The sequence below is a fragment of the Camelus ferus genome, chromosome 26 (genome assembly GCF_009834535.1).
Source record: "Camelus ferus isolate YT-003-E chromosome 26, BCGSAC_Cfer_1.0, whole genome shotgun sequence".
NCBI classification, from domain to species: Eukaryota; Metazoa; Chordata; class Mammalia; order Artiodactyla; family Camelidae; genus Camelus; species Camelus ferus.
Window position 1 is genome coordinate 6051169 of NC_045721.1, and position 19503 is coordinate 6070671.

Genomic DNA, 19503 nt, shown 5'->3' on the forward strand with positions numbered 1-19503 from the left:
CATCCTCATCTGGATGTGTACAGCCTTTTTCAAATCGCACCCTGGGAAGCAGGATGAGGTTGGAAACACGTTTCCTGAGATTTCCATATCAGCCCGTAGTTACTCCCTGTCGACAGCAGGTGGCCTTCGACAGCCAAGTGTTCCCTTAGTTTATCCCCCACAGTTTTGGTTTTGGTTTTGTTTTTTCAAGGACAGGTATTTAGAATGCTGCAATAAATACTTAACATAAGTGTGTGGTAAGCATTTTTAGATAAACATGTTGGCCAAATTTAAATCTATAGAAAAGCAGAGACTACGTGGAAAGTTTCCTTTTTTTCCTATTGATGTCATTTGATATAACAATTTCCTTTGGAAATTAAAAAAATGGAGATTACTCTTTCTCTTTGACTAATGCAGATCAATGAGGTACATAGAAATCAAGTTCAGGGCTAGAAGAAGTCAGAAAAGAAAAAGAAAAGAGTTGGGGGGAATAAAAAAAAATCCCTTGAACCTTGGAAATCTAACTGAAAAATGGATTAAAAAAAAAAAAAGAATAGTCACCAATATGTCATGTTCTGTCTTCGTGGCGAAATCACCTTTCAAAGAAAGATCCGTCTCAGGCCTCAAGCAAAATACGTTAAGATCCCAGAACAAAACGTACTTTTTACTTTTTACTCTTTTCCTGCTCTGCCTTTGTCTTTCCTTCTGTATGTGTTACTGACTCTGGGGTATGTGCGCTTGCGATGCTTTGCTCAGGTTGGTGAGCACAGGGAACTGAGATGTTTCTCCTGATGAGCAGCTCCAACTCACTATGCATAACTGGAGTCTATTAAGACAGAGAAACAAGAGGAATTACCTTGCAAAGTTCCCGTTCACGCCACAGAGGAAGTCATGCATCTTGAAACAGCCGGCTTGGCACACACCCCTTGATAAAGGGCGTGCGTTAGATGTCCCTCATCCGTTTTCCCTGGTTGGATCAGACAGTTAAAATGATGTTAACTTTCAGTTACTGACAACGGTTATCGCTTTTAGTTTGAGTGATGTGTGTTACTGTAAAGACAGATGAATTGCCCGAAAGGAGAAGAAGAAAAAAACTTGGTGGCAATTACATTGTTGCTCAGTATGTAAATTTTGCATCTTTGCCAAGGCTGGCTTTCAACCCTCAAAGATCTTTACTTCCTGTGTCCATCTGCTTAACATCGTGCCAAAAATGCTGTAGTTGCCTCCATGTTGGAGTCCTTCCAAAAGGCAGGGACCATATCATTCCTGTATCTGCATCTTGCTTGAGAAGACCTAGCACAGGGTTTTGAACCACTTTGGGATCAGAGAATATGGGTAAATGAGCAAATTCAGTGTGTCCAAGGGACTTGCTGACTTTGTATAGCAAGCAAGAAAAAAAAAATTTTTTTGGCTGGGTGTTTGACACAGGTGAGGATAAGATTTCATTAACTGCGAGACAGAAGTCATCCCCCATCAGGGGCTCTGGGTTCCAGCCTGGCATCAGAGAACTGTGGCCAAACACAGGTTTTGCTGAGGCTCCCCAGCATGTCAAGTGCATGTGTGACCTAGAAGAAACCCACAAAGTAGTAGAAACCAACCCAAAAGTCACAGGCGTAAGTGAAGAACATTCTGGAACTCCAGCAGGTACATAGAGATATAGATACATGTACACAAACAAACATATATACGATGAAGACATACGTGATAAGGATATGTATATCTTTATATATATATATATATATAGGATTTATCTCTTGACATATGTATTTAGGAGACACAGATGTATCTTTATATCTAGGAGACACAGATAGACACAGATCTTCATATACCCTCATTGTTAAAAGCTCAGGAACTTCTGTGTTGACCTGCCTTGTAAGTAATCCCAGCTCCTGTAGACAAGCTCTCACCTTGACAATGATGAATTCCTCTCCTGTTTCTGCCCCACCTGGAGAACCTCGTGGAGCAGTTGCAGAATGAAAGCAAGACCCGTGGAAAGAGGAGATGGGGCCAAACCAGGTGCTCCTTCAGTTTCCTTATTTCCCGTGGCAAAAAGAGTGTGTTTCCCTTGAAGTCACTATACGAGAGAGGGCAGGAGTGGTGATGTCTATGAGCTGTTACTTCTGCAAATAACAACAACAACAAAAAGACCTTCTTCTGACCTTTTAGGGGTGTGGGGGCGCACGGTGCTGGGTTTTAAAGTGTTCCAGCCAAGTTTCTCTCTAACATACGGTGCTGGCCTCTAGCTCAAAGGCAGAAAGGCAGTGCACACCTGTTGCTTTGTTTAGGAACCATGGACTTGGACTTGGATTCCAGCTCTACCACCTACAAGCTTTGTTAACCTGGACAACTTTCCTTTCCTACGTGTCTGCTTTTGTAAAATAGGAATAATGCTTTATAGAGTTTAGGTGTAGGGTTACATTTGGTGTTGTGATGAGAATTTACATCATATGGGGATTAAATGAGATTTTTATGTGGGGGGTTTTGTACCATGCAGAGGACATGAAGTGCTAAATAAATGTAATATGTAATAGAACCTGAGTGACTTTTCTTATCATCCTGGATGGATGCAGGCTCCATCTATCCTTTCCCCAATTTGGGGGTAACATTAGCTTGTGAGGACACAGCATCTAATTTAAGAAGTCGCTTCTTCATCCCAGCGAGTATCTCATAAAAATGAAAGAAAATTATCTGGTTTGTGAGCAACACAATCAAAATATTTTGCAGTTTCTTTATGGAGAGTTTGTTACCGAATGAACACAAGTTCGTGTGTCCGATGCACAGTGAGACCAAACAAACTGAAACATCGGAGTTCGTGGTGGAGAAAGTTCTATTGCAGGACCCGGCGAAAAAGGATGGGTGGCTTGTGCTGGAAAAAAACCAACTCCTTGATGGTTTGGGGGGAGAAGTTTCTAAAAGGCAAAGTTTGGGGTGGGGGCTGCAGGGTGTGTGACTTTCTTCCGATCGGCTGGTGGTGAGGTAACAGGGTGGTGCTCCAGGACCCTTGTGCTCAGCCTGAAGTTGCCCTCCTCCACCTGGGTGGGGGCCTTAGTTCCTGCAGAAGAGCTCAAGGCTGTTGTTGTGTGTTCCTTGAGGAGAACCAGGACCCTGCCCTGGCTGCACTGTTGTGTCTTGACTGTTCCTCCCTCATTTCTACACTCCCTCCCTTCCCCCTTTAGCAACTGCTCAAATCTGCCCTTTAGAGCTCAGGGAAGGTCTAGGAGGCTGAATGAAGCCTATTTCCTACAAACAAGAAAAGGGGGACACGGAAAGGATTTGTACCCAGGAGGGTCCCACAGGGTCCTGCTCCATTTCAAGTTCATTTTCCAAGGAGCCTCACCTACATCTTCTTCCCTTCCTCCCTCCCCCTTGCCTCCTCTCCTGCCTCCTTCCCTCCTTCCTCCCTCCCTTGGTTCCTTCCACTTTTGTCCTTCTTTTTTTCCCTTTTCTTTCCATCCTCCTTCCTTTCTTTCTATCCTTTTGTGCAGAAGCCCCCTTTATTCACTCTCTGGTTCTCCATCACCCTACCTTTGCTCTCACGTCCAAACAAAACGAAACACAACACTTCCAGATTTTTTAAGTAAAACAACATGCGAGCAAGCATATGTGCATGACTTTCTCAGTTTGGAGTAGAGGCGCTGAGTCCCAGGGTACACGTGCCTTCAACTTTTCTAGGTAATGCCAAGCTGTTTCTCAGCGTGGTTTTAACAGTTTTACTCTTCCCAGCAGCGTAGAAGAGTGTCTGTTTCTCTTGGTTCGGGTCAGTCACGATGGCATTGTGCAATTTGTTCATGTTTCCCTATCTGGTGGGCATATAATGACCTCTAATAGTTTAATTTGCCCCACCCTGATTGCTAAGGGATTTGAGTTCCTTTTCAGATGTTCATCGACCATTGGATTTTATCTTTCCCCAAATGCTTATTCATATCTTTGGCCATTTTTTTTCCTGCAAGATTGCAGGAGTTCTGTTTCCAGTCTTGAAAACCTTTGGTGGTTACTAATCATTTCCTTTATGGTTAGTGTTATTTACCTCCTTTATAAGGAATTCTACCCCATCCTGATTTTTTATCAGTTCAATTCTACTTCACCTTGGTTTTCAAAGAATCTTGAGTTTGCCAGGCTCTTGGAAGCTGCTGATTGAGCCTTGATTCAGCAATGCCAAACCACACTTAGAACAATACTTTCCCATTGAATGGAAACTGCTTCAGTGACAGAAATATTTTCTCCTTTTATTGGTAGGATGTCATTGTCAAATGTTCTCATCGCTTGTAGACCTGCAGATTTGCTGCTTTAAGGCAAAACCCTTTATCCCAAAATTATCTGTAAAAGATACATTCCTACTGGTAGCTTCATCTCAGAGAAAATGCTCCAGAAATGCTGGTTCTTTACTAGACGAAGTGGTAAAAGAAGAAATGGCGGGGTCAGCAAAGTATCACTCAGTGTGCTTGAGTTTTACTCAGGAAGTGAGATTTTCCTTCATGCTAATGAATTTAAAAATGGTACCATCTCAGCTCTAAAGAGGCGGAAGAACATTTTTTAAAAGATGCAGTGGCAAAATCTATAGCACATGGTTGAAATCTCATAATATCATATAACCTTTGTCTGCCTGGTCTTTGTCAGCAGAGAAGCATAGTGGATTCAACTAGATCCTGAGATCAAAAGTATTTGGGGGGGAAAAAAATTCCAGAAAGTTCCAAAAAGGCAAACCTTGAATTTGCCACATGCTGACAACTATTTACAAAGCTTTTATATTATATTAATGACTATTTACATAGCATTTACGTTGTATTAGGTATTACAAGTAATTGGGAGATGACAAAGTATAAGGGAGGGTGTGTATAGGTTATATGCAAATGCTTTGCCATTTTATATAAGAGAGCATCCATCAATTTTGATATCCACTGGGGGGTCCTGGAACCAATACCCTGCAGATACCCAGAAACAACTACATAGGATTCTTTATTCTGCGGCTTTGGGTTTTAATAAACACAGGCAAGACCTTCCTCTTAAAAGATACCCCACCTCTTGCTTCCTGCAGTGAATGTTCCATGCTCCACTTGAAAGCTGGTACCATCCTTGTACCATGATTAATGTTTACCCCTGGGCTCACAATGCCCATTCAGAACGCCAAGGCTCATAGGCACAAATCAGGCAAGTACAGCCACAAATCATTCTCCCTAAATAAAAAGGTCAACTGGTATTAAATTAGTTCATTTACAGAACTCATTGAAATTAGCAGCATGTTCTTAAATTGCTTCTTGATTGAGGACATTTGCCTCATTAATTCCAAACAACCTGAGCAGACTATTAAAGTCTCATAGAAAAAATTGACCAAAGGACAAGATTCACAATACGCTTTACCTCGGGGACAAACGGTAAATCCCAAAAGACATACACACGCAGGAGAGAGAGAGAGAGAGAGATCCAAGGTGAAGAAGTTTAACTTCCACATTCTAAGTGAAAAATCCTCATCTTTTGTGTTTTTTAATTTGTGCTTTCATTTTTCCAGCCAGAGAGAAATTCCTAAAACAAAACCCAGTCGTGTCATTCTCTGACTCAGCGGTTCCCCTTGGCCTTTAAATAAAAGCTCTGGAGAATCCAGCTCTGGTCTCCCCTCCACCTGCCCAGTTGGTCTCCACCGCTCCAGACCCTTTCTGTTCCCTGAGTTTGTCGTTCTGTGGCTCACCTTTGAGGATTTTTACATGGTTTTCCTTTTACTTCCTTAGCCAGGGCTCATTTCTACTCATCCTTGAGGACTAAACTTAAGAACCCGTTTCTCTAAGAAGTCCTCTCTGGAGCCAGCAAGCCTACCTTAGGCCCCCCCTTTGCCGCACCGCGCCACACACAATAACCTGTCCCGCTAACTTGACTGCTGGTAAACTCTTCTGTGTCACCTGCTGTAGGTTTTATAAAGACAGAGATTGTGTCTCATACACCGTTTTATTCCTGGAAGAGTTGCCTGAACCTTAGAGGAAACTCAGTATGTAGTTGAGTGAATGAACAAATGAAGGATTTGATTAGCTTGGAGTTTCTGGAGACCTTTCGCCGTACACAGCTGTGTTCTTGTGGAGGACACGTGTTTGACTGTCCTGGGATGTATCCTCAGTCAGCATTCGGTACTTTCCTGGAGGAGAATCGTGCTCTCAGTTTACCACAGTGTAAGGCACCCAGAGGGTCTAATAATGAGAAAGGAGCAATTATTTTCACTGGGAGGCATCAGGGAATCCTGGTGCGGAGGAAGGTGGGCAATATGATAGAGCTCATTTGAGTATCAACTGATGCCATGAAAGATTTGGGGAAGAAAAAGAGGGGACTGAGAAGGGCATCCTGGTTACAGAGAGGAACAGTAGGTGCAAAGACTCAGAGGAAGAACACTGTTCACACTTTCCTTCCTTCACTCAGTGATCAGTCATCAAAAAATTACCGGACATCTCCCTGCGATGGGCTAGACACGGTGCTGGGTGCTGGGTGCTGGGTGCTGGGTGCTGGGTATTCAGTAATGAGTTAAACTCAGCCCTTGCTCCACGAGACCTTTACTAAGAGAAAAGAACAACGTTATATGACTAACTTTATACTTATTATCTGCCTTTACTCGTGAAGGCATTATATACTACAGAGAAGAGAAGGGTCGTGTTTATCAGGAGAGCGACATGGAGGGAGGGGAGTTTTTTATAATGGATGAAATGTAAGTGTGTTCTAATCCTGAGGGCAGGGATCTGGAAGATAAAGTTAAGGTACACATAAGAGAGCAAGTAACCCTAGGATCATGTCCCCATAAAGGGCAGAAGGGAATGGTCTCCAGAGTACGTGGACGACCTTAGATTAAACAAACAAATAAACAAATAGAAAAGCTAGTGAAGGTGATTAAGCCTGGGCATAGGGTTTGGTGGTTTCGCCAGGAATATGTTGAGGTTCCACCTGTGGTTCTAGTCCTCTGTGAAACTGGAGACCAGATAATTTCCTGATGGTTTAAAAAAAAAAAAAAGGTGGGGAGAGAAAGGAAATGCTGTCAGAGATTTGAAGAGCACGGCGATGGCCACTTGTGGAAGGAAAAATACAGTTCAGTTTGGCTCAGGGTCTGAGTTGTGGGGAACTCGTTTGGCAGTAGAAATCAGGGCCAAACTATAGGGCATTGGTTATAAAGCTCGGCACATCTGCCCTTCAGCCCCTGGCTGCCTGATTGGAGAAGAAGTAGGAAAGAAATATATAACAAAAGCAACTTTTTTTTTTAAAACTTAAATAAAGGAGACTCTTAAAAAAAAATACCTTTATTCGTCTTGGTTGTGCTAGGGGAGAGGAAAAGGTCTTTTGCTCTGTGCTACCTCTGGACTGATGAGAAATTCCAGGGAGAAAGGAAATCACATAGCACCTCTTGCTGGAAAAGTACATAGACCACCTCACAACCGCTGCATCATGGGTGGCTGGAGCAGGTCCTTAATGGTGGTCTGCACGGATGGTCAGACGGAACAGAACTTAGAACCCATTTCATTCATTCACTTCATATCCCGGCTCACAAAGCGCCTCTGGGAAGTGGAAACTCGCTGCAGCCTGCGTCAGCAGACCAGGGTTCTGCTGCAGCCTCTGTACCGCGCTGAAAAAAGGTCACTTAAATGCTGTCTTCTTCGTGTGTACAAAGGAATCCTTTTATTTGTCCAGCTTTGAGTCCTTTAAATTACAAATATCTCTAAATCGCTGCTTCCATCCCCAGCACAGCCTCCAGTCAGTCTTGTTTTTCGCCGTGACTTTCTGCACTGTTCCGTTCCAAGAATTTTATTTGGCCATCTCATGGCAACCTCTTAATTCTGCGAATCAATTTAGTGTCCTTCTCCTAATCCTATTAAGAGTTTATATCTATTTGGAAACATAAGCAAGCACGTCGTCCAATCCTGGAAAGGCAAATATGGTTAGGGGGAAACGTGGGATTCTATTTTCTGTTTCCATCCTAATCTGTCTCAGTGCCTTTCAGTCTGCAGAACAGCTGTAAGCTAGTGTCTGCAAGGGGTCCGTCTCCCGGGGACCATGTTCACTGTCGTTCTTTGACATTTTGTCCCTCTGGAAGCATTTCCTTTAACACTGAAAATGCAGATAAATAGCCAACCGTATCTTTAACCTGATTTTGGGAAATGAGCTCAATGTTCCTGCTCCTGAAATGCAAAGAAATATAGTAAAAAGAAAGCGCAGTCACAAATCCCACCAGCATCTTGCTCTGCTCCTGAGCTTTCCCTGGACCCCGGCTGACACTGACTCTGCAGAGAATGCCTGTTTGCACATATAAACGCGTGCAAGATCATTCTTGATCTCTAAGACGACACACAGACACACACATTCTACAGCCTGAAGTATACAAGGACATTCTGGGGAAAGTTTGAATAGCAGATGTCTCACAACCCCTTTTTTTGGCACCCCCCACCCAAAGGTGCTACTTCCAATCGAATAGTCTTGAACTCTTTTTTCTTGCTGTCATATCTAGAGATCCTTCTATGTCTAACTACATAGTTTCAACCCTAGAGGAGACAGACTTACTGTAAAGCTGCATGTGCTCGGTTTGAGTTATTAATTTAGCCCCAAATTTCAATTTCAGACAGCCTGAGGCTAGCCTCCCTGGTTACCAGTGTTCTCATCATCCAGAAGCCCTTTGCACCCTCATCACCTTTGGCTACCTCATTACCCTCCTTTGCATAAATATGAACATCACGTAAGTGAGTTTGAGAGGAAAATGGAGCAGAGCCATGCATGAGGCTGCATGGAGGGGGTTCTCTACTCTGCCACCCTCAACTTGGTGACAAACCGGTCAGCATAACGTGAGTACCAAGATAATTAGTGGAAATGCTCTTTATGGCTGCATAATTTCCAGCACATCTTAAAAAAAAAAATTTCTACCTGACACTGTGTTCCAAGGTTACTTTTTTTAATGAGCTGGTATGTGTGAAGTATTAATCCTGACACATAAAAATGGAACCACTGCTGACAGGGAAGCCCAGTGTGGTTTTTCAAATGTTATTTTTTGTTATTTTTCACTCTTAGTTTTTATATGCATATCATGTGATCTGGAGACAGAAAGGATGCTCGACTCCAGAAATACAAATTCAAAATGTTCAGACCGATTGAGTGAGTTACCTTTCATGGTTTAACCACAGCAGGACCTTATGCATGCAGTGACTGAGAGTCTAAACATCCCTTCCTTTTAGAGAATGACATCCTTTTGGTGCCCCGTAGTTGCCACATTTATTCTTGCAAATAAGTAGAAATACATAAAGATATGAGTCCCCTGTACAGCTGGTATTTTTTCATCTTTGCATGACCCAAGCATATGATTTAGCCAAACTACTAATCACAAAAGCAGTTTAAAAAAAAAAGGTGGGGGGAGGGTGTAGTGGTAGAGTGCACGCTTAGCATGCGCCAAGCCCTGGGTTCAGTCTCCAGTACCGCCATTAAAAAAATTAATAAGTAAACCTCATTACCTTCCCCCTAAACAAATAAAAAAATTTTTTAATTAAATAAATTTTTAAAATGTAGAAAACAACACACACACACACACACACACACACACACACAAACCCACCCTATAAAATAGTCTTTGGATTTATTGATCTAATTCCAGCTTATGGAAATGTGTCACTTAGGGATGCCTCTGGCTTTAAGTCTAAGAGTGAAACAAACAATGCGTATACTGCATTCATCGTTCCCTTTCGGTGGATTAGTGGTAGACGCCCTGGGCTGATCAGTAGTTCAGCAGTGGTGGTGGAGCTGTCTTCACCATTCTGGCTACTCAGCCTCGTGCATGGTCTCTCAACTGCCTGGCAGCTACCAGCTCCTCCTACCGTGGAGTCAGGGCAGGACATAGGAACAGGGAAAGGCTCATTCCTGGAAAGGGTCTGTCTTTTTATCCTGGACTGAAGCCCCCCCATCTTCTACACCACACTTTGTCTTCTTGGCCAGAATTGAACGTTGAGGCCACGCCTAGCAGGGTCATTGGCACCAGGGAATGGGATTGCCATGTCTGCCTTAGACCAAGCATAGTTCTTCCCTGGGGACTAGGAACAGGGCTGACTTCCGCTGAGGCAGAGGAAGTCCTTCTACCCTCAAATCAGGAGTCTGTTACCAGAAAATAAGAGGAGGTGAGTCTTGGGTAAGCAATGTGTCAGCCGCACAGAGTGGACACTATCTGCAACCACTTGGATTGTTAGGAAGGGATCTCTTCCATGAACAACTGGTTTACCTCTGTGTGCCTTCATCCAGACACCTGAGCTCACAGTTCTCTCCTGGCAGAACTCGGAGCTCCAGAAACCAGGACTCTCAAGATCTTGAGTCCAGCACACTTTCACTACTTAGACTGTCACATCAAACTCCTTCTCACGACATGTAGAAATGTGCTCCCAAACAGCACTGATAGAGCAACCGGGAAAAGACGCTTGATCTTCCCATCAACTTATCATTTGTTTTTCGTAAGCATTATTTCATTTTACAGTTAAAAGAAATTGCAACTTAGGCAAGACCTAAATGAAACTCAGGGACGGAAATTGGCTTGCTGGTCCAAGGTTACATCGCTGTTTTGTTACAGAGGAGAAGCTTCATATAGATCCAGAGCCTTTTTCTGTGTATCTGAGGCTGTTCCACCTGTGACAAGGGCCACACAGCCGCATCTCCAGTGCACCAGCCCCAGCTGCTCCTCCAGCCACCGTGCCAGGCTCCATCCCCACAGTTCCTTTATGTAACCCTTTCAGTCATCTTTTCAGATCGCTACAGTTAGCTTCATTTTCTAAAGGAAGACAATGAGGAGCAGGAAGAACTAAATTTACTCGGCCAAGGTTAGAGATTCAGCAGGTGGACGAAAACCCAAGCCTGTATCTTTCCAAATTCTACACTCTTTCCAGCACACAACCTCTCAGTCACCTTTCACTCCAAACGGGGGAAAAAGTAACAGAGAGGAAATGACATTTGAAATGCTGCCTTTCTCTCATAACAGTTGTATAAATTCTTTAAAAAAGAAAAACAACACCAATCTGCCTCTCATCTTTGAGACTGAGAGACTGAATGAATGGTCATTGGAGAGGTCACAGCAAATAGGGTGACCTTATAACTTATTGTCCTGATGGGAATATTTCTGAAGGTAGAAGAAGATACTAAATTCTATCAGGATAACAGGTGTGAAGGAGAATTGTCCTAGGAAAATAAGGACATATGGTTGCCTGAACTACACCCTATAAAAATAAAACCTTACAGAAAACAAAACCTAAGGGGAACAAAATCAAGAAATACCCAATTTAAGGTTCTGGCATTGATGTTCATTTTCCCTGCCCCGATTCTACCTCGGAGGCACTATTTCCACTACTGCTCCACGTACAAAGTGCCTTCGAATTGCTTTTACAAAGTGTGACTCCCCTTACAAGATTTAAGTCAGGGATGCTTTGGCTTTTTTGTTCCAGCGAATCTTGAGTATCTGCCTCCCGCGTCTCCCCCAGCCTCGCTCTCCAGGCCAGGCTGTTAGGGATGGGAGGTTCCAGGAAAGCCAAATGATGAAAAGAGCTTTATCCGCCGAAACCGCGGGAAGGAAGCCGGCGCCGCAGATCTGAAAAGAGGTTTTACGAGTTCTGTTCGTGCCGGTTTTCCTTCGGTGCCCTCTAGGGAAAACTCTCTGGGAAGAAAACTGGCACTTGAGCCCCACAGGATAGTGGGAATATCTTTGTTTGACTTGATAGACTGTGCTGAGCTATCTGGGGGCTTGAAGGAAACCCACCTGGAAGGGAGCCTCCGAGTCCCGATCTGTTGATGCAGGTGTGAGTTGAGAAAGATGATAAAACTTGGTGTGGGGGGTTTGTTTTTGTTTTTTGTTTTCATTTCTCCCTGACTGTGTAAGTGAAGTGAAAGCTTTTGGTCTTCTGGTTGCTGGGAACATAGGGATGGGACGAAGGGGAGGCCATCCCACTGAGTCTGACTTCCTGGAAATGCTGGACGAAGTCAGAGGTAGGGGTGCCAAGGGCAACTCGGAACCCAACTGTCTGTCCGGGATGGAAACTGAAGGGTGAGGAGAGGCACGTGCCCCGAAGACAAGAGGGATGATTGAGTTCTCCGGTCATGTCCACTCTTCTTTGGACGGCAGTGACATCTTGTATTCACGCCAGCCCTGACGGCAGGGATGGGCTGTGTGGGTTAGAGCGGTCCGAGCCCTCAGTGGTCCTGCAGGGATGGAAAAAACACGCTTTGGGCTCTGACCAAGCCTGCCTGGTGCTCCGTGTGCTGCTTCTCAGCCCCTGATTGATGGGAGAAGGTGGCTGGGGCGGAGAGGGGAAGGGACAGATGCTCCAAATGAGGGAGAATTCGGCATATTAGCCTCATGAAGTCAAAAAGTTAATTCGTAGCTGCCAGCTGTGGAAAGGAAGGTTCTGTAGCTCCACAGCCCCCCGCAGCCCCGTGCGGGAACGCAGGGGACTTTGAATAAACACAGTCGCGGTGTCAGCCGAGAAAACCTGGGCAGTGGCCAGGGGGCTGCGGGGAAGAAGAGAGGACGGAAATAATGCCGGTAGGTGGCCAGGGCCCCGGTGGGGAGAGAAAGGACTGTTTCTTTGCTCTGGCGCTGGCTCTAATCCCTGGCTTACAGCACGCCGTTGTCAGTGGGTGCCAGGCTTGGAGGCCCTGTTACTACACGGATAACACAGTTAGTGTCAGTTTTGGTTTCCAGCCTCCCCTGGCAATTTATATTCAGCTCTCTCATACTCCTATTTTTTTTTTTTTAATCCACCAACTTGCTGCTTTTTTAAAGCTGGCTCCTTTCCTGCACTGCCTAAGGAAATATGCATTCTCAGACAGAAGCAGACTTGCAGGCGTCTTGCTTTCCGAGCTCCGTATTACGTCCAGGTCACGGTGGCTCTGTGCCTTATTCTCCCACCCGCATGTACATTTTACTGGGCGTTTGGGTGGACTCCAACTTAAAGCAATATCCACCTAATTTTTTTTTCCAAATAGTGGAAATGGGGGTTGAATTCAGGACCTTGTGCCTGCAAAACACAGGCTGCACCACTGAGCTATACCCACCTCCCACACCTAATTTTTGACCCTAGAGAAAAATGCAGGTGATCCAGGAAGGTCCTTAAATGCTTCAAAAAGTATAGAGGGGGTGAGGAGGAGGAGATAGTTCAGTGGTAGGAGGGTCCTGGGTTCAATCCCCAGTACCTCCATTAAATAAAATAAATAAGTGTATAAACCTAATCACCTCCTTCCCCCTAAAAAATTTTTTAAAAAAGAAACTAAATAAACCTAATTACCTCCCGCCCAAAATAAAAATAAATAAAATTTTTAAAATGTATACAGGGAAAAAAACTAAAATAAAAGAAAGCTTGCTTTGTTGGTCAAGACTTAACTCCACAGATAGAATTACTCTGAACTTCCCCACAGCATTTAGTAGATGTCAATAAGGTGGCACGTCTCATATTATGTTGTGTTGCTGTGTCTCTGCGTGCTCCTCTCCAATTTATTACCATCTCCTCCAGGGAGTTCCAAGTGCCAGGAAGAAACAAACTAGGTCTCAATAAATACCTACCGAATGATTTAGAAGAATCTCTTTAGACGTATGTGCGTTTGTTGGCCATCACAATCCACCCTGGTCCTCATTTTTACTACGGTTGGACACAGAAAGCTGTGTACAGCATGTGTTTGGACACTCGATCATCCACAAAAGGTTTGTAATTGCCTTGTATCTTCCTCTGCCCTTTCGTTGCCACTGATTTGAATGCATATCTAATTGGCCTGCTGTCTCTGGACTCAGTTTGGGTCTTAACCTTAGATAAGAAAAATGCTTTTGTTAGATCAGGGACTGCAAAAAGACAATCCCCTTGCTCGTTGGAAAGTTACATCATGTTGCGGTTGTAAAACTGGGTCTTAAAATCTGGCTGGTGATTAAGTCTGTAATCGCCCGCTCAGTGCAGTGACTTAGGGACTTGGTAAACCTAACTGCTGAGGACTTTTCCCTGGGGCTGAGGCTCCCCGAGGTGCCCTGCTTCTAACAGCAGTGATCTAACACTGAGATCTGGCCAGGAACTTGGTCTGTCTCAATTCATTAAGCCCTCACCACACTTCCGCTGTGTCAGTTTTCTCATGTGAACAGTGAGAATGATCATCATTTTACCAATAAGTAAAAAGAAAGGTTGATTTGTGGGGGAGGGCATAGCTCAGTGGTAGAGCACGTGCTTAGCATGCACAGGGTCCTGGGTTCAATCTCCAGGAACTCCATTTAAAAAAGAAAAGGAAAGAAAGTTTGAGAAAATTATCCGAGTTTCCATAGCCTGTAAGTTGTGAAGGTATTGTTTGAGCCCAGAACTATGTGGGTTCTAAAACCCCATTATATCTGTTTTATAATCTAGGGCTCAGGACTCCTACTCCTTCAGGGATCGTGCATAAAATGTGTTAATTTGAGGTTTAGTTATAGTGATCATCTGCATGAAAAAACACAAGCACTTTTATCATCACTTACACCATCTTCTAACCAACAGTAACCGTGTAACTTCGAAGTCTGAGTTTGGGTTTCTGAGCATATTCCTGCCGAGTGATAACCAAATTCCGTCGGGGACACGTTACAAATTAGTATTTTACTTTGATTTAAATAGGGAAAATACCATATGATTTCACTTACATGTGAACTATAAAAAAAAGAGACAAACGAACTTATTTACAAAACAGAAACAGATTTACAGACACAGAAAACAAACATGGTTACGGGGTGGGGGAAGGGGGTGGGAAGGAATAAATTGGGAGTTCGAGCTTTGCAGACACTAACTACTATATATAAAATAGATAAACGATAAGGTCCTACTGTATAGCACAGGGAACAATATTCAATACCCTGTAGGAACAAATAATGAAAAAAAGAATATGAAAAGGAATATATGTATGCGTACGTATGACTGAAACACTATGCTGTACACCAGAAATTGACACAACATTGTAAACCGACTATACTTTAATTAAAAAAATAAATTAAATAAATAAATAAATAAAAGGGGGAAAGGAGTAAGAAAATGGAGCCTTCCCAAGCCTTGCAACCTCATACAATGGTAGCTGTACCAAAGCTGGCAGGCCCACAGGCAGATGGCCGGCCAACATCTCGCCAAGATGTCCATCTCTCTGTGTATCGGCACAGTTGACAGGAAGGGAGTAGTAAAAATTAAATAGTGACTACTTCTGTCTCTAATCCCAGCGAAAATTGATCGTTTGAAAGCAGATTTCAATAATGCAGCAATGCTAAGATTACAAGTACCCATAATTGAATAAGACAACTTTACAGACAGAAATTTTATTAAAGTTTGCAATCGTGAATTGATTGGTGGCAGTTTTGATTAGGTATGTGGTCTGATTAACTGAAGCTAGCCAACAATGCCTTAAAGGTGTTAATACTAATTTGTAAAACACAATTACAAATTAACATTTTCTGTGTTATTGAAGTAGAAACACTGAGAGAAGTTAAATTTAGGCCCAAACTCGAGGCAGTATCATTCAGTCATTAGACCAAACGTTAATGATTCAGTTTCATCAAAATAGCATTATGCATCATATTAAATTAATGTTATTAATTTGAGTTTTATTGACTTTACAGTGTTGTTTCTATATTTAATTTATAAACTTTCTTGGTTTTATGTGAAAGCAAAATAAACATAAGAAACCTACTGGATTATACAGTAGAATATATGAGGTCACATTTTAACAAAATAGCAAGTCAAGGTTTACAAAAACTATTTTTACTTGAAAATCGTTCGTAATACTTGAGTTTGAGAGAGATTGGACTACTTTCTTTATAAAAAAAAAAAATGAGACCTTGATTCTCAACTTGAAAATGAAGCAAAATGACGAAAATTATGGATAGACTATTTTCTATTATATACCAGGTTAACACCCTGGTTATTTATTTTTATTTATTTTAAAAATTCATTTTATTATTTATTTGTTTTCAGTGGGGGAGGTAATTAGATTTATTTATTTACCTTTTTAGTGGAGATACTGGGGATTGAACCCAGGACCTCATGCATGCTAGGCATGCACTCTACCACTGAGCTATACCTTCCCCCTTCTTTTTATTTATTTTTAAATAGATTCAATGATCAAAATAGCACTTATCATGCTACCCTCTTTCTTTAAAATAAAAATCATATATACACACATAGATACATGTACAGATGTGTAGAGATACACGTAAGGGTGATCGTCAAAATGGTGATGGTGGCATTTTAGGTAATGGGGTTTTAATATCTCACATTATTTCATGTGCTATTCATTTATTCTTCAAGGGGTGTAATGGTTGGGAGGAGGGAGCGGGGAGCCATTTTCATCGCGGAAAAATTAAGCAAAAAGCAAAACAAAAATTGCATCTTTGTTATATTTACGATTTTAAGATTGTGTCTGCATACGAATAGTGGTTGGAAAGGAACGTTGGGGACCGAAATCAATGTGGAAAGGTGGAGAAGCCGAGAAGAGAGTTCGATTTTGTTAAAGGTAGAGTTCTGTTCATTTTTCCGTGCGATTATAAAAACAAACGCTGACTTCAAGGGCTATTAGAGAAAGAAACGATCAAGGAGGGGAGAAACGGAGGAAAGGAATGATGAAAAAAATGAAGCAGAACCTGGGCTCCAGACCAAGGTCCCCAACTGTAAGTCCGGAGCACTTTTCACAAATAGCTGATGCCCCATACGTGCGCCCTGAATGTCGGTGCTGTCGTAGGTGTCAAGAAACCAGAACCCCTGCCCTCATGGGGCTTGGCTGCAGTGGGGAGAGATGATAAGCAGTCGTAAGTTATATAGGGTGCTAGAGTGCAGTCTGGAGGTGGGGAGGGTGTAGCTCAGTGGTAGAGTGTGTGCCTAGCATGCACAAGGTCCTGGGTTCAACCCCCCCGTACCTCTATTAAGAATAAATCTTTAAAAAACCTAGTTACCCCCCCGAATAAAAGAATAATAAATTTAAAAATTGAAAAAAAAAAAAAAAGAATCCAGTGTAACATAAAATAAAATAGCTGGGAAAGTCGGCCTAGGAACGAAGGAGGAAGCACGGTATACAATCTTAAACAGGGACCTCATTGGCTTTTGAACAAAGGGGCGGGAGTAAACCAAGTGGTGAGGGAGGGAGCCCTGGTGATATTTGAAAGAACGTCAGGAGGAGGAGGAGCCAGTGCAAGGGGCCTGAGGCAGGAGGAGTAAGCCTGATGGGTTGCAGTGTCCGTGCAGAAGCTCACGAGCTTGGGGTGGAGTGAGCGGAGGGGAGAGGCAAGGAGTGAAGCATAGTGGGAGGCAGAGGGTAGATCTCACAGAGCCCCACAGACCACTTCAGGGCTTTTGGTGTTTACTCCAAGGGTCGTGGGAGCCACTGGAGTTTGGAGCAGATGAGTGATGTGACCGGATACCGCCCTTCTTAGCAGGATCACTCTAGCTGCTGTGCTAAAAACAGACTGGGTGCTGGAGGCAGGTGGGCGTGGGGCTATCGCCATAACCTCCGCGTATCCGTCAGGATCCCAGGGGACACCTGCGCACACGAAAGCGGGTCATTCGAAGAACATTCTAGTAAAGGAAACCCCATGGGCAGGACGTCGGGAAACCACAAGTTGCAGAGCATTTGCTGTTATCATCCTAGGCTGGAAGGGGTGAGGGAGAAAGTTGTCCTGTGGCCCCGGAGACGGAGAGCAGCACTTGACGTGGGCCGCTTGACGTCAGCGGGGCCTCGGCTCAGGGGATGTGGCCGGGCTGCAGTGACCCGCAGGTGCCTGCGGAACGCAGATGCCAGCCTTCTCCCCACTCTATCTCTCATTTCTTGCCAGTGCTTCCCCATTGATCAGACCCAGCGGAATCCACTAGGCAGAGAGAACCCTTGATACATAGTCCAGGCTTTGGCCCAGTCTGATCCACCACCTGTTACTGTAAAGAAAGGTGTATTGAAACACAGCCATGCTCGTTCATTTTCTTGTTATCTATAGCTGATTTCCCATCACAGCAGCGGCACTGAGGAGCTGCAAAAGAGACCATTTGACTTGCAAAGACTTAAACTTTTACCAGCCAGCCCTTTATAGAGAAGATTTGCCGACCCCTGACCACCCCCACCCATGGGCCTCCAGGGTACAAGACAGAAAGCGTGGCAGCTGGCGGATCAGGAGGGGAGAGGGCAAGACATCTAGTGCCTCAGGCATGAGGTCACGAGGCTGAAATGTGTTTTATGTCCCAGCGTGAGGTCCTTTGTGGTCAATGCTTTGGGAGCAATGGGAAAGGATGCATACTCTCCTCTGGCTCTGTGAAGTGTTCTATGCGTGCCAGCGATGACAAACCGACTGTCTCAGAGTTGAGAGGGGGCGCGGTGGGATTCTGGGATCATTTTGCAGCCGGACCCCACGTGATTACAGATGAGCTGGCTCTGGAGTTTGAGGGAAAGTGAGGCATCCAGGATGCCTCCAAGGACGCTGGCCTGAGGAATGGGATGGTGGGCTTGCCCCAGATGAGGATGACCATGAGAGGAAAGAGGTTGATGAAGGGATAAAGGACCCAGTTTGGGGTACATTAAATTTTACATGCCTGTTAAACATCCAAGAGGAGGCGTCTAGTAGTTCAAGGTGCAGGTCTGAAGTTCAGAGGAGAGTCTGTGTTAGAGATGTAAATTGGGGCGTCGTTGGCATACAGATGATATTTGAAGTCCTGAGACTCCCTGGGACCACTGAGGGACTTGTAAACAGAGGAGAGAGAGGTCTAAATACAGCACTCTGGGCCACTGTAAGTGCTTCACACGTAATTAATCCTCACAGTAATCCCATGATGTGACCAAATTATTACCCCTACTTTATAGATAAGAAAACCAGTGTTCAGAGGTCAAGCTAGTCTAGTCACTCTACTGTGAGTACTCCAGTGAGGATTTGAACTTGACTCTGAGCTTCAGAGTCCACCATCTGTTGCCCTGTAAGCTTCTCCATTTCACAGCCTCAGGCAGGACCCTCGGGGTCTGCTGCTCCCCTGCGCTCACTTCCTAGGTTCCCCCTTGTGTCTCTTGGTGTTTTATCTGCTCCGGTACACACCTTCTTTGAGTTCCTTAAGCTGTTGACTTTTTAAAACTTTTTCAGTTTTTTCAAACTGGGAGAGTGAATGGAAGCAGAATTAACTTAAAAAAAAATGAGGAGAAGAGGAGAAAAATAGAAAATAAACATTTAGTGACAATAGGATGCTATTAACGTATAGTAATAACGCTCATTTTTATAATATGGCTACGAAAACATCTGTGAAGATTGGTTCCAGAGTGTGTTTGCATGGTCACTGGATGACTGGGTGGGTCCTCAATGAAGCTATTTTAAAGGCAAAGATCAATTCACGTGTAAAAACATTTATGTGTATGTATACATGTACACACTTGCGTGTGTGTATGTGTATATACTGATACCTCACCCCAAAAAGCACTGGAGGGTGATGATAATCCCCTACTTGCCATCAATATATGGAGTCTCTATGGTTGACTTGGTAAGTTTTTGAATTTACGACATCAGAATCAATTTCAGCACTGAACACTTTGGAGATTTTT

General features: G+C 43.7%; 1 non-coding gene across 1 annotated transcript; it reads right to left on the reverse strand.

The window, feature by feature from the left end:
* Positions 1-15955: 15955 nt before the first annotated feature.
* On the reverse strand, positions 15956-16027 carry TRNAA-AGC. The gene has a single exon. It is a non-coding gene; the product is annotated as a tRNA-Ala (tRNA).
* Between the last annotated feature and the right edge of the window lie 3476 nt (positions 16028-19503).